This window comes from Danio rerio, chromosome 19, assembly GCF_052040795.2.
Source record: "Danio rerio strain M-AB ecotype USA chromosome 19, GRCz13ab, whole genome shotgun sequence".
NCBI lineage: Eukaryota > Metazoa > Chordata > Actinopteri > Cypriniformes > Danionidae > Danio > Danio rerio.
Genome location: NC_141039.2, coordinates 5310001 through 5322525, shown reverse-complemented (window position 1 = coordinate 5322525; position 12525 = coordinate 5310001). Strand labels below are relative to the sequence as shown.

The 12525-nt window shown below is 39.4% G+C and overlaps 1 long non-coding RNA gene across 4 annotated transcripts in view; it reads left to right on the top strand.

The window, feature by feature from the left end:
• Positions 1-12525, top strand: part of LOC141378993 (uncharacterized) — a 136728-nt gene that overhangs the window by 96433 nt on the left and 27770 nt on the right. For all 4 annotated transcript variants that reach the window (XR_015516407.1, XR_015516408.1, XR_015516409.1 and 1 more), the window contains exon 3: positions 2190-2282. This is a non-coding gene — a long non-coding RNA (uncharacterized LOC141378993). The remainder of the gene's footprint in view (positions 1-2189; positions 2283-12525) is intronic.

The window sequence follows — 12525 nt, the reverse complement described above, 5'->3', positions numbered from 1 at the left end:
TGAAATCAAAATTATTAAACCCCCTGAATTATTAGCCCCCTGATTATTTTTTTCCCAATTTCTGTTTAAAGGAGAGAAGATTTATTCTACACATTTTTAAACATAATAGTTTTAATAACTCATTTCTAATAACTGATTTATTTTATCTTTGCCATGATGACAGTAAATAATATTTGACTAGATATTTTTCAAGACAGCGTTAAGGGACATTTAAAGGCTTTACTAGGTTAATTAGGTTAACTAGGCAGGTTAGGGTAATTACAGTAGGCAAGTTATTTTATAATGATGGTTTGTTCTGTAGACCATTGAAAAAATATATAACTGAAAGGGGCTAATAATTTTGACCTTAAAATGTTTTTTTTTTGTTTTTTTTTATGTAAAACTGCTTTTATTCTAGCCGAAATAAAGCAAATAAGACTTTCTCCAGAAGAAAAAATATTATCAGACATACTGTGAAAAGTTCCTTGCTTTGTTAAACATAATTTGGGAAATATTTAAAAAATAATATAATTAAAAGGAGGGGGGTTAATAATTCTGACCTCAACTGTATATATGCCCTGCTTACATTTGAAATGACTAACCACTGATTTTTACATTCAATTTCGCTCACTGAATTAGTGGTTATAATAAATAGGCCAACTAAAATCATAATGACTAAAATAAGGTGATTTGTACCAAACTAGTCAGAAATCAGCCAATCACATGGCAGCAACTCAATGCATTTAGGCATGTAGACATGGTCAAGGCAACTTGCTGCAGTTCAAACCGAGCATTAGAATGGGGAAGAAAGGGGATTTAAGTGACTTTGAACATGGTTTTTGGTGCCAGATGGGCTGGTCTGAGTATTTTAGAAACTGCTGATCTACTGGGATTTTCATGCACAACCATCTCTAGTTGTGAGAAAATTTCCAGTGAGCTGCAGTTCTGTGGACACAAATGGCTTGTTGTAAGAGGAGAACGGCCAGACTGGTTGGAGCTGATAGAAAGGCAACAGTAACTCAACCACTCGTTACAACCGAGGTCTGCAGTAGAGCATCTCTGAATGCACAACACGTCCAACCTTGAGGCAGATGGGCTACAGCAGCAGAAGACCACACCGGGTGCCACTCCTGTCAGCTAAGAACAGAAAACTGAGGTTACAATTCACACAGGCTCATCAAAATAGGACAATAGAAGATTGGAGAAATGTTGCCTGGTCTGATGAGTCTCGATTTCTGCTGTGACATTCGGATGGTCGGGTCAGAAATTGGCCTCAACAACATGAAAGCATGGATCCATCCTGCCTTGTATCAACAGTGGGGGGGATATTTTCTTGGCACATGTTAGGCCCATTAGTACCAATTGAGCATCATGTCAATGACACAGCCTACCTGAGTATTATTACTATGTCCATCTCTTTATGACCACAGTGTAACCATCTTTTGATGCTACTTCCAGCAAGATGATGTGGGAACAAATCGTGAATCATCTCAGGCTGGTTTCTTGAACATGACAATGGCCTCCACAATTACCAGATCTTATTAGATCACATTTAAGATGTGGTGGCACAGGAGGTTTGCATCATGGATGTGAGTCTGACAAATCTGCAAAAACTATGTGATGCTATCATGTCAATATGGACCAAAATCTCTGAGGAATATTTCCAATACCTTGTTGAATCTATGCCACGCAGTTCTGAAGGCAACAGGAAGTCCAACCCGGTACTAGTAAGGTGTACCTAATAAAGTGGCCAGTGAGTGTATGTCATTTTTAGTATATGAGACTTATACCTTATATCAATTTAGATTTAAGGACTTGTATCGAGAAACCCTATGAGATTTTCTGCACTATCCACAGTGTAGGCTACTGTGTGAATGCAAATTCTTTAGTGTTTAGCATGACACCTCCAGAGCTTTCGCATCATGCACAAATGCAGATGTTTTGTTTTTAAGGTTTCAGAATCAATATGTTAGCATCCATTGATCTCTCCTGTTTGCATCCGTATGACCTGACTCCACTCCGGTATATCATTGGTCATACCTATATCATAACAAATTGAGTGTTTAATGAATTGTCATGCTGTCTGTGTTCACTGATCTAGAACGGAATTTCTCATTATTTTCCCGTCACTCTGGTAACCTCTCCGGTACGTCTGTCTCTGATCACAGTATGCATTAGTGAAGCGCATGGACGTTTTTTTTTTCCTGCAGTCTCACGCTGAGAGCCTCTTACCCACCAGCTGAGCTTTCCAGACGGACGGATTGACGGAGGACATCAATAGAAGCCCCTTCAGTGAATAAGAGGTGAGACCACTTGCAAGGACCTTTATTTAACTCAGACACTGCAGGTTGTGTTGACATATACCCGGCTTAATCACGTCTGTAAGTAAACAGACTCCTCCAGCTGTGCGAATTACTTACAACATGCACTTAAAAGGTTATTAACGCCTTGCAGTATATGCACCTTCATGCATGTGTCATTCACTTCAAACCTTTAAGATTCTGTAGAAAATATGCATATGAAAAACACTTATAAAAACGTCTAGAAGATTAGATTACTGTGAAAAGTCATGGTTTGGGGTTACATTCAGTATGGGGGCGTGCGAGAGATCTGCAGAGTCTATGGCAACATCAACAGCCTGAGGTATCAAGTAGGGATGTAACGGTATCAGAATTTCACGGTACGGTAATACCTCGGTATGAATGTCACGGTACAGTATTTATTGAATCATTTACAGGAAAAAACTAAACTTATGAAAATACTCCAAAAAAGTGCCAAAAGTGTCAATGACATACAAATTAGCCATCTATCTGTAAGCTTTGAAACAGGAACTTCAATTTTAATAACAAAAAAATATTAAACCATGTAAAAAAAAATAAAGTTTCAATTTAGTAGTGTTGAAAACTCATCACATTCAACATTTAATCACTCACTCACTTAGATAGAGATGGGTTTAAAGGAAAATTATCATATAAATATAATCTGGTAAAAGCTGGTATCTCTGGGCATTTACAATGTCCCCTGCAACAGAAAAAAACCCTCTCATTTGGGACTGAGGTTTCTGGGACGAGAGATATGACTTGGCCCAGGTTGACAGCAGTGGGTAACGTTGTGCATTGTCTTTCCCCCACTTGAGAGGACAAACCATGAGTAAGATAGAGGTCTCATGTCTGCATCAATCTGAACAGTGTGCTGACAACACCGCTATTCAGTACGCGCGCGACAACACAGCTGATAAGAACTCGCGCAACAACACCGCTATTCAGTACGCGCGCGACAACACAGCTGATAAGAACTCGCGCGACAACACCGCTATTTAGTACGCGCGCGACAACAGAGCTGATAAGAACTCGCGCGACAACACCGCTATTCAGTACGACAACACCCGCTTTAGAGTTTTCCAGCTCTTTTTGATGCCCGCTTCTAGCAGCACACTCCATTTCCGCATTACTGGATCTGTAGCGACAACAGACCGCAAGGGATGATGGTCAAGCATGGGCTGATGGGAATTGTAGTTTTCTCTACCTCCCGTTTGCTTCATTCGCCTGAGCAAATTTTCTCAGAAGACCTATAGTTTTACCGAGTCATGCGACTTCGGTAATATCAAAAAAAATTTATATTGCGGTATGACGGTATTTACAATACCGTTACATCCCTAGTATCAAGACATTTGTGCTGCCCGTTACATTAAAAACCACAGGAGAGGGCAAATTCTCATACTTCAACCTCCACATAAAAGTTTCTGAAAGCAAAGAAGGTCAAGGTGCTCCAGGATTGGCCAGCCCAGTCACCAGACATGAACATTATTGAGCACGTCTGGCGTAAGATAGAGGAGAAGGCATTGAAGATGACTCCAAAGTACTCTGGGAGTCCTGCAAGAACACTTTCTGTGGCATTCCAGATGACTTTATTAAGTGATTTGAGTCATTGCAGAGATGTATGGATGCAGACCTCCAAGCTCATGGGAGTCAGACCCAATGTTCATTTTTTATATTCTATACTGGACATTATTTCTGTTAAGTGACAAGACTTTTGTCTGAGCAAAGTCAGACCTTGCTGTCCTAATTAAATAATTAAAAATCAAGGCATGATCATGTTTTATTTTTGGTCAAATAAGCATAATCTAGGCCTTTGCCTTTCATATATGCCACTTCTGATAACAAATATATATTGTGGTGAGGGGGCGGGGCTGAGAGCCGTAGGAACGCAATGAGGCCGCTGCGTAAGTGGACGAACCTGTGGCACGCACCGGCCTTGAATCCCATCGAAGGAGCCCTTGACTGTAAGAGGAGGAACGATGGCAGAGGAAGCTGAGAGAGGACCGGGCCCGGACATATTGTTTTACTTTTGTTCTCAGTTTGACGGCAGTCTCCGTGAGGAGCAGCCGTAGATTTGTTTTGGTTTAGACTGCAACCTCCGTGAGGAGCTGCCGTCCCTTTTATGAATATTTTAAACTTCGTCAGTTCTCCGCCCCCTTCTTTCGGGCGGCCAGAGGGCTGTAAACTTCATTACATATATGTTAGATTAACTTAACGTACTAAAATAATTTAACATTTTTTATACAAGATTTAACTTGATGTTTTAAGTCAGTTTAGTGTAATGGAAGTTAAAATGTGAAGTTAGGGAGGACCTATTATGTTTTTTTTGAAAATGGCCTTCCATGCAGTGTGTAACACTGATCTAATGCTGTTCACAGCAGATGCGGAAAAAGCATCAAGCGCGAGTGATTTACATGTTTAGTAAATGCAAACGCGCAAATAGACATCCTGCGGTACGATATGCATGAATGGCGCAGCGTGAATGACGCGAATTTGAACTTTTTTAAAAGTTTAGTTTACTTGATATATCAGATTTTTATTTCTTATTTTTATGATTTTTATTTTTGCATTGCATTTATTGTTTTTATTCATTTAACATGGGTGTCACAATTACACTGCCCTAGACTTGCTAATTTACCGGTATTTACTGGTAAGGAATTTGATTCATTTGAATCCTTTGTTTCAGTGAATCGCCTGATTGCTTCATGTGATGCATAAAAAAAAAAATAATAATAATATTCATTCATTCATTCATTTTCTTGTTGGCTTAGTCCCTTTATTAATCCAGGGTCGCCACAGCGGAATAAACCGCCAACTTATCCAGCAAGTTTTTACGCAGTGGATGCCCTTCCAGCCGCAACCCATCTATGGGAAACATCCACACAAACATTCACACACACTCATACACTACGGACAATTTAGCCTACCCAATTCACCTGTACCGCATGTCTTTGGACTCTGGGGGAAACAGGAGCACCCGGAGGAAACCCATGCGAAAGCAGGGAGAACATGCAAACTCCACACAGAAACGCCAACTGAGCCGAGGTTCGAACCAGCGACCCAGTGACCTTCTTGCTGTGAGGCGACAGCACTACCTACTGCGCCACTGCCTCACCCATAATAATAATAATAAAACGCAATCTAAAAGTAAAGTCCCGTAAGTGAAACGAATCTCTGATAATTACAAATCTGCACATGCTGCTGTATGAAAAATAAAAAAGCGACAGGTGTTTGGCTGCTTTTTATATACAAACTAAAAAAATAAATAAATAAATCTGCTCTTTATTTACCATATGCCACATTCTGTCAAACGAATATCTGCTCATTAAATTACCTCACATGTCAGCTCTCTTCTGACACGATGAGTTCTTTCAGCTATTAAACGGAAGCAGATCTCAGGCTTGCTCTGCATAACACCCAACGCATGTAACAAGTGGAGCATTTGTACATCTACTTCTGCTGGTAATTGCATGATAATGTGTGGAGCTGCAGTTCCTGAGCGGATCATTAAGAAGAGCTGCTGCTGTCACCTGTCAGGTGCCGCTGTCGATCGCTAGCCATGACGGGCGGCTATTATTTTTTTTTAAAACATTGTCTATTATTTTCATGTTTGGATGTAACGAGAAGCTCCGATGTGAGATAATGCAGCTGGTAATTAAACCGACCTCAGTGTTGCAGTACTGTTGCTTGTATAGCCGCAGGATGACTTGTTAATGGCTGGCATGTGCTTTTGCTTTATCAGTGGTCGTATTCTCTGGGCTTTTCCCCCAAGGGCTGCCCAGACAGATGTCAGTTTGGAGATGAAGTGAGCTTATGGGGCTTAGATGGATTTAGCTTTTAAGAACAGCTTAATATTTTCATATCACAATCTTTAAAAGCTTTTATCTGAAACTTCTGCAATAATAGCTGCATTCATTTTTTTCGAGAAGCCGATTCGCTAAAGAAATGACGCAGATTCAGGTAATGCCACTCATTTGTAAATGCTTTAAATATACAGTTGAAGTCAGGATTTTTAGCTCTCCTGAATTATTAGCCTATGTTAACACTATGTTAGGATGCTTTCACACCTACACTTTTGTTTCGGAACGTGTCTCCATTGCCCAGTTAGCGCGGTTCGTTTGGCATATGTGAACAGGGCAATCGCGCTCTGTTCTGCGCCAAAGTAATCGCTCCGAGATCGCTTAAATGAGGTGGTCTCGGTTCGATTGAAACGAACCCTGGAGCGGTTTGATTGCAGTGAGAAAGCGATCTGATCCGAGAGCGGTTACATCACAGTGTTTTATGGATATGTAATAGGCATACAGCTATATGAAGAGAGAATTATAAGTATTGCGGGAAGTTTCGCGAGTCTCGGGATCCCCGCAAACGAGTGATGATCTTCCGGTAATCTCGCGTCTCCCTCCCGGTCCTCAAATAGGCATCGTCGCGCACCCTTCTCACCCCTCCCCACCGCATCTCTCCTCAGACACGTCACGTACACCTTGTCAAACACCACCAAACCACCATCTCTCCCGACAGCTTAGCGTGACGCTGCAAAATAAACCCTGACACTCTGACCAATGTGAGGAGAGTTTACTCGCACGTGACTTGTTTTAGCTATTTTGGTCCGATTGGAAACTTTGCAGTGTGAAAGCGAACCGCTCCAAGAGCAAAGAGCAACAATGTAACAATTGTAATCTCTGTTTCGGAACAATTGAATCGTTTCAAAGGTGTGAAAGCAGGTGTGATTAGGCAAGTTAGGGTAATTAGGCAAGTCATTGTATAACGATGGTTTGTTCTGTAGACAATCGAATAGGTATTGTAATGTGAATGGGGACGCTGACTAGCAAGTGCGGACACAAATGCTGGTTTAATGAACACAGAATGGTCAGGCAAGCAACGGTCAACATAGGGGCAAACAGATGTACAGGCAAATCCATATTCGTGGTCATACAACAGGCGGACGGTCAAAAGGCAGGAAGCAGACAACGTAAATATACAAAACAACAAAGCAAGGGTCAAACATGGAAAGGCAAGGCAAAGGAAGGCAAAGTTTTAATGTCACAAACACGCAAACAAGACTCAGCTTAGAGGTGTGCGTGTATGCTGTGTATATAGTCCTTGCAATCCTTGCATAACAAGTCGCATGGATGTGTGTGTGTGTGTGTGTGTGTGTGTGTGTGTGTGTGTGTGTGTGTGTGTAATCAATGGAACCTGGAACAGGTACGAGTGAGCCGTGCATGACTGGATATGTAGTTCTTTTGCTGGCAGATTTGTAGTTCTACCAGAAAGACTCTAGGAGGCTTGAACATTTATTGTGAATTGTTTGCATGAATGAGAGTTCGTTACGGTCCTTTCATAAAGTTCTTCGCCGTAAGCCCCGTCTATAGTGCAGAACTCTGGATGAGGTGGCAGATCCTGCCTGAAGATGAAGGCAGGGCGAAGCCAACCCCCTGAGTGGAGACGAGGCCAACTTGGTAGTAGTGGTGATGGGGAGGATGGAGGGAAACTTCCGCAACGTCACCTGAATACAGCGAAACAGATTGTTTAGATGAGCTTATATACATGGCTTGCTTGGTTGTTATTGGCTGACGAGATAATTATTATGAATGACGTGACACCTCAGTCTTCCTGGTAGAACTACCGCTAAAGCTTTAATTTCTCCAGTGATCCGCATGGACTGGATCTCGAGGATCCCATGAGCTCAGGGTTCTCTCCCAGGACAGCATGCCAAGCACACTTTATAATCAATCGTCAGCTAAGGGCGAACTCTTGAAATGATTTTAAAAATAAAAAATGTAATAAAACTGCTTAATGTCATTAGCCGTTTTTTTTTTTTTTCTCAGATTGGCTACAGAACAAACCATTGTTTTCCAATAAGTTGCCTAGGTAACCTAATTAACCTAGTTAATTAACCTAAACTGAATACTAATATCTTGCAAACTAACCAGTAAAGCTTTATGTAATGTCATCATGGCCAAGATATAATGCATTTTTAGAAATTAGTTATTAAAATGAAGATGTTGAAAACAAATCCGTTAATCAATAAGACTGATTAGATGAATTCTGTAGTTATACATTTTCTTAGACATAATATAATTGTAAAATGAGTTTACGTAAAGGATTTTTAAAAAGGCTACACAGTAAATACAGCACTGGTAAACAACTGCGGGTTGTTTGTGTTGCAGGTTTTCGCTCTGTGCTGCTGTGTGCTGTAATTGGTTAATAAATGCACTTTAAAGTAATTCGTTTATGTCTGTGTTGATGTGAAGAGTGTGTGTTTTAGGAATGGAAAAAGAGCCATCAGTCCATGTCACACAGATGTTACAATAATGGCCTTTACAAAGCTATTTATTGCACTTAAAAGCAGCCTGCGAGCTTTCAGAGAGCAGATCACGAGCTGTAAAAACCACCATTGAAACCTGACCTCACACACACACACACGACATGTTATCATACAAGATCCTTCACGGTGTGTTTTCACTGCTGTCATTTGTACGAACACTTACGAGCATCTGTATGGCATACAATCAGATTTGCACACAATGCTCAAGTTGCTGTGATAACATAAAACTATTAATCTAAAAAACGCCATTATTTGAGTTGTTTTTGCTCAAATTCAAGCAATTCTTTTGTAGACTGCACTGTAAAAAAGTGATTAGTTGCTTAAAGCAAGTAAACCAACTGCCTTAAAAGCGACAAGTTGACTTTACAAAAATAATGTAAGTAAACCCATTGCAAAACCTTTTTACAGTGTCAGACTATTTTAGCACGTCTGTTTTAAATAATTACTGTAATTAATACAATATTACATATTTGGTGCTTTATTAAGTCTATAAAATCGACAATTATAACCTGTATTGAATTTAGAAGACACACTGGAGTCTGCAAGAGCATATTTATTTTACTGTATGTCATTTTGCTAGATACAGAAAATCTGGGAAAAAAACAAATGTAATAAAGGTGTATTGGAAGTGATTAGTTTACTTTTATTTTAAAATATTGTGTACAATTTGCACAATTATAAAAATTAAGTCAACTTAAAGCTGCGGTCACACTAGAGTTTGATAATGCGAAATTCTGTCGTGCGGCGCTGCAAAAAGGGGCTGGAATAAACAAGATTTTTAGGCATTAAAAAAGCGAGCGATTGCGCCATGTTTTAAATTTCTGTCCAGAGAGGTCATGTTTTGATCCTCGGTTGGTCTCACGCTGTCACGGTTGCAGGTTTGTGCGCTTTTCCGGAGTGTATGTTTGATCACGTGGGTTTGTTTTATTTTGGTTGTCCATGTGTATTTGCTATGACGACACTCAGGTGGGCTGATTAGCTCGCCAGCTGAGGCTCATTATTATGCCTATATCTGGGCGACGTTTCTATGTTTCTTTGTCAGTTCGTTACACCTGCTCATGTGTTTGTTGTCTGTGCTCAGGCCCCTGAGGAGAATTACCTGGACTCTGTTTTCCTGTCAGTTCCTGCCCCGTGTTCATCGTCAGGCCTGGATTGGCTAATCGGGAGGACCGGGCCGGTGGGCCGGTCCGTTTTTTGGCCGCGAGGGCCGGTGTCCCTAGCTCCGGAATCTGTTGCTCTCAGCAGTCACACTTTTTAAATTTATTTATTTACTTGTCCACAGCCTATTTATTCTTTATTGTACCGCAATTATTGTGGTCCAGCGGTTAGCACGTTAGGTTAAGGCGCCGCGGACCCGGGTTTGATTCTCGTTAGAGTATTTACTTGTTTTCAATTTTATTGTTAAGACATATAATACTGTTAGGGTTGTTGAACATTTGAAGTTCTAAAGCAGCTGTTTTCTCAAAAAAAGACGTGATAGTGTCATTAGAAACTGATTTGGAAATGACCTTATTTTAATATAGTCAGTCGTGAACTGAGGTGGGCCGGTCTGAGGCTTGAAACTCCAGGGCTGCAAAGGACTCCCACTCCGGCTCTGTTCATCGTCCTCCTAGCCTGTCACTATTATTGTTTGTTTATTTTGACTTTGACAAATAAACCTTGTCACTTGCATTTGGATCCTCTTAGACTCTTATTTTGATCATAACACACGCAGTCAAGTGATGCGATTACGCAGGTCAGAGTTCACCATGCTTGAACTTCACCAAGTGCGAAGCTTAACGAATGACCCTGCGTTTCTGGTCTGACGCATTCATGTGCACATGAATGGAAGTCTATGGGAGGAAAAGCCCAGTGTGACCGCAGCTCAACAGCGCCAAGTTACAATTGGTTTACTTGCATTATTTTTGTGAAGTTGGCTTGTTGCTTTTAAGGCAATTGGTTTACTCACTTTAAGTAACTAATCACTTTTTAGTGTGTGTAAAAAAAATGACGTTCATTTAAACACATTTAAAATAAGCTCAAATAATTTATTGGGACCACAACTTAATTGTTTGATGTTCAATCAATTTAAATTTGTAAAAACTAATACATTTACTTAATTCCTTCATGTTGTCCCAAAATTGATTAAGTTAATTTGATTGTTTTTACAAATTTAAGTAGATTGAAAAAAAAAAATTAAGTTGCCCCCCCCCAATAAAAAAAAACAATTTTGTTATTTGAGCTCATTTTAAATAAGTAGTTTAAACAAATACGTTTTGTTTTACTGCATCTAAAACAAACACACATGTTTGTTCCAGCTGCGTCTACACCACATTCACCCTCGCGCCTCGCCAAAACACACGGCAGTCGTTCTAGCTTCTTCCCTAACCTTGATCTATTACCCAGACTGGGGCAAAACGGTGCTCACACCAGAGAGGTGAGTGTTAGTTTCACCCACAATCGATTTCTTTCGTCTTTAATGGATGGCTTTATTTAGCCGCCAGAAAGAGCAGCACTCTCTCATACACGGGCAGGCAAGCTGTTTAATAGACCCAAATCTATATTTCATTAAAATGATGACATTCAGCACCCCCTGCTCGCTCTTAAGTCCTGTCCTATCGATCGCCGGCCGCTTAACTCTTGTAGTCGCGAGATAAATGGGGCTGTTTGTAGGTGGCGCTCTCTTTTTCTGTATCCCAATTTTCATGGCTCTCGATTTCTGGCCGTGTCAGGCGGGTTCGGAGGTCAATGTAAAGCCTCTGCGCGGATTTCTCATCCGTTTGGACTGAATCTGAGCTACGATTTGCACACAGATGGAGGGAAAATTGGCTCGGGTTGCAGACCGATTCATCTCACTCAGGCGACTCATATCTGCTCCATTTGTCATCGGGACAACAACAAAACGCTTGTATCGATTCCATAACCAGAAAGCACAAAAGTCTTCACTGATGTCATTAAACGTGTAAACAACATTTTGATGAACTCAGTTTGTTTTCAGCTTTCTCTTTGCATTGCTGCACAGAGTCAGTATATTTATGTATGTCCAGAAATGAATATAGAGTTTTTGCAGTTGTCTGATGCTTAACCATCCTGTCGTGTTCGGGTCAAATCTGACCGATTTACATCTTATATCACTCATAAATATTGTGTTTTACATCTGATTGCCTCAAGGCCTTATGATATCCTCCACACTATGCATTTGAACATATAAAAGTGATAATTATCTCGTCCATTGAATTTTGAGTGTTTTAATCAACCTTGTTACACCTGTGGTGTTCCCGGTCAAAAATGGCCGCCATAGGAAATGAATGGGTATCCAGGCTATATTCATTCATCAGACAGAAAACATCCCCACACACACTACCCCAACTCACTCACTCACTAACTGACTCACTAGCTGCGTCCCAAATCGCATACTTATGCACTATTCTATGTCATTTTGTAGTGCAAGTAGTGTGTTCACACTAAAAAACTGAAAAAATACTTAAAACTTAAAAATAATAATAATAATATATGTATGTATATATATATATATATATATATATATATATATATATATATATATATATATATATATATATATATATATATATATATATATGTATGTATATATATATATATATATATATATATATATATATATGTATGTATATATATATATATATGTATATATATATATATATATATATATGTACATATATATATATGTATACATATATACATATATGTATATATGTATATATATATATATATGCATATGTATGTATATATATATGTATGTGTATATAGATATATATATATATATATATATATATATATATATATATATATATATATATATATATATATATGTGTATGTGTGTGTGTGTGTATATATGTATGTATATATATATATATATATGTATGTATGTATGTATGTATGTG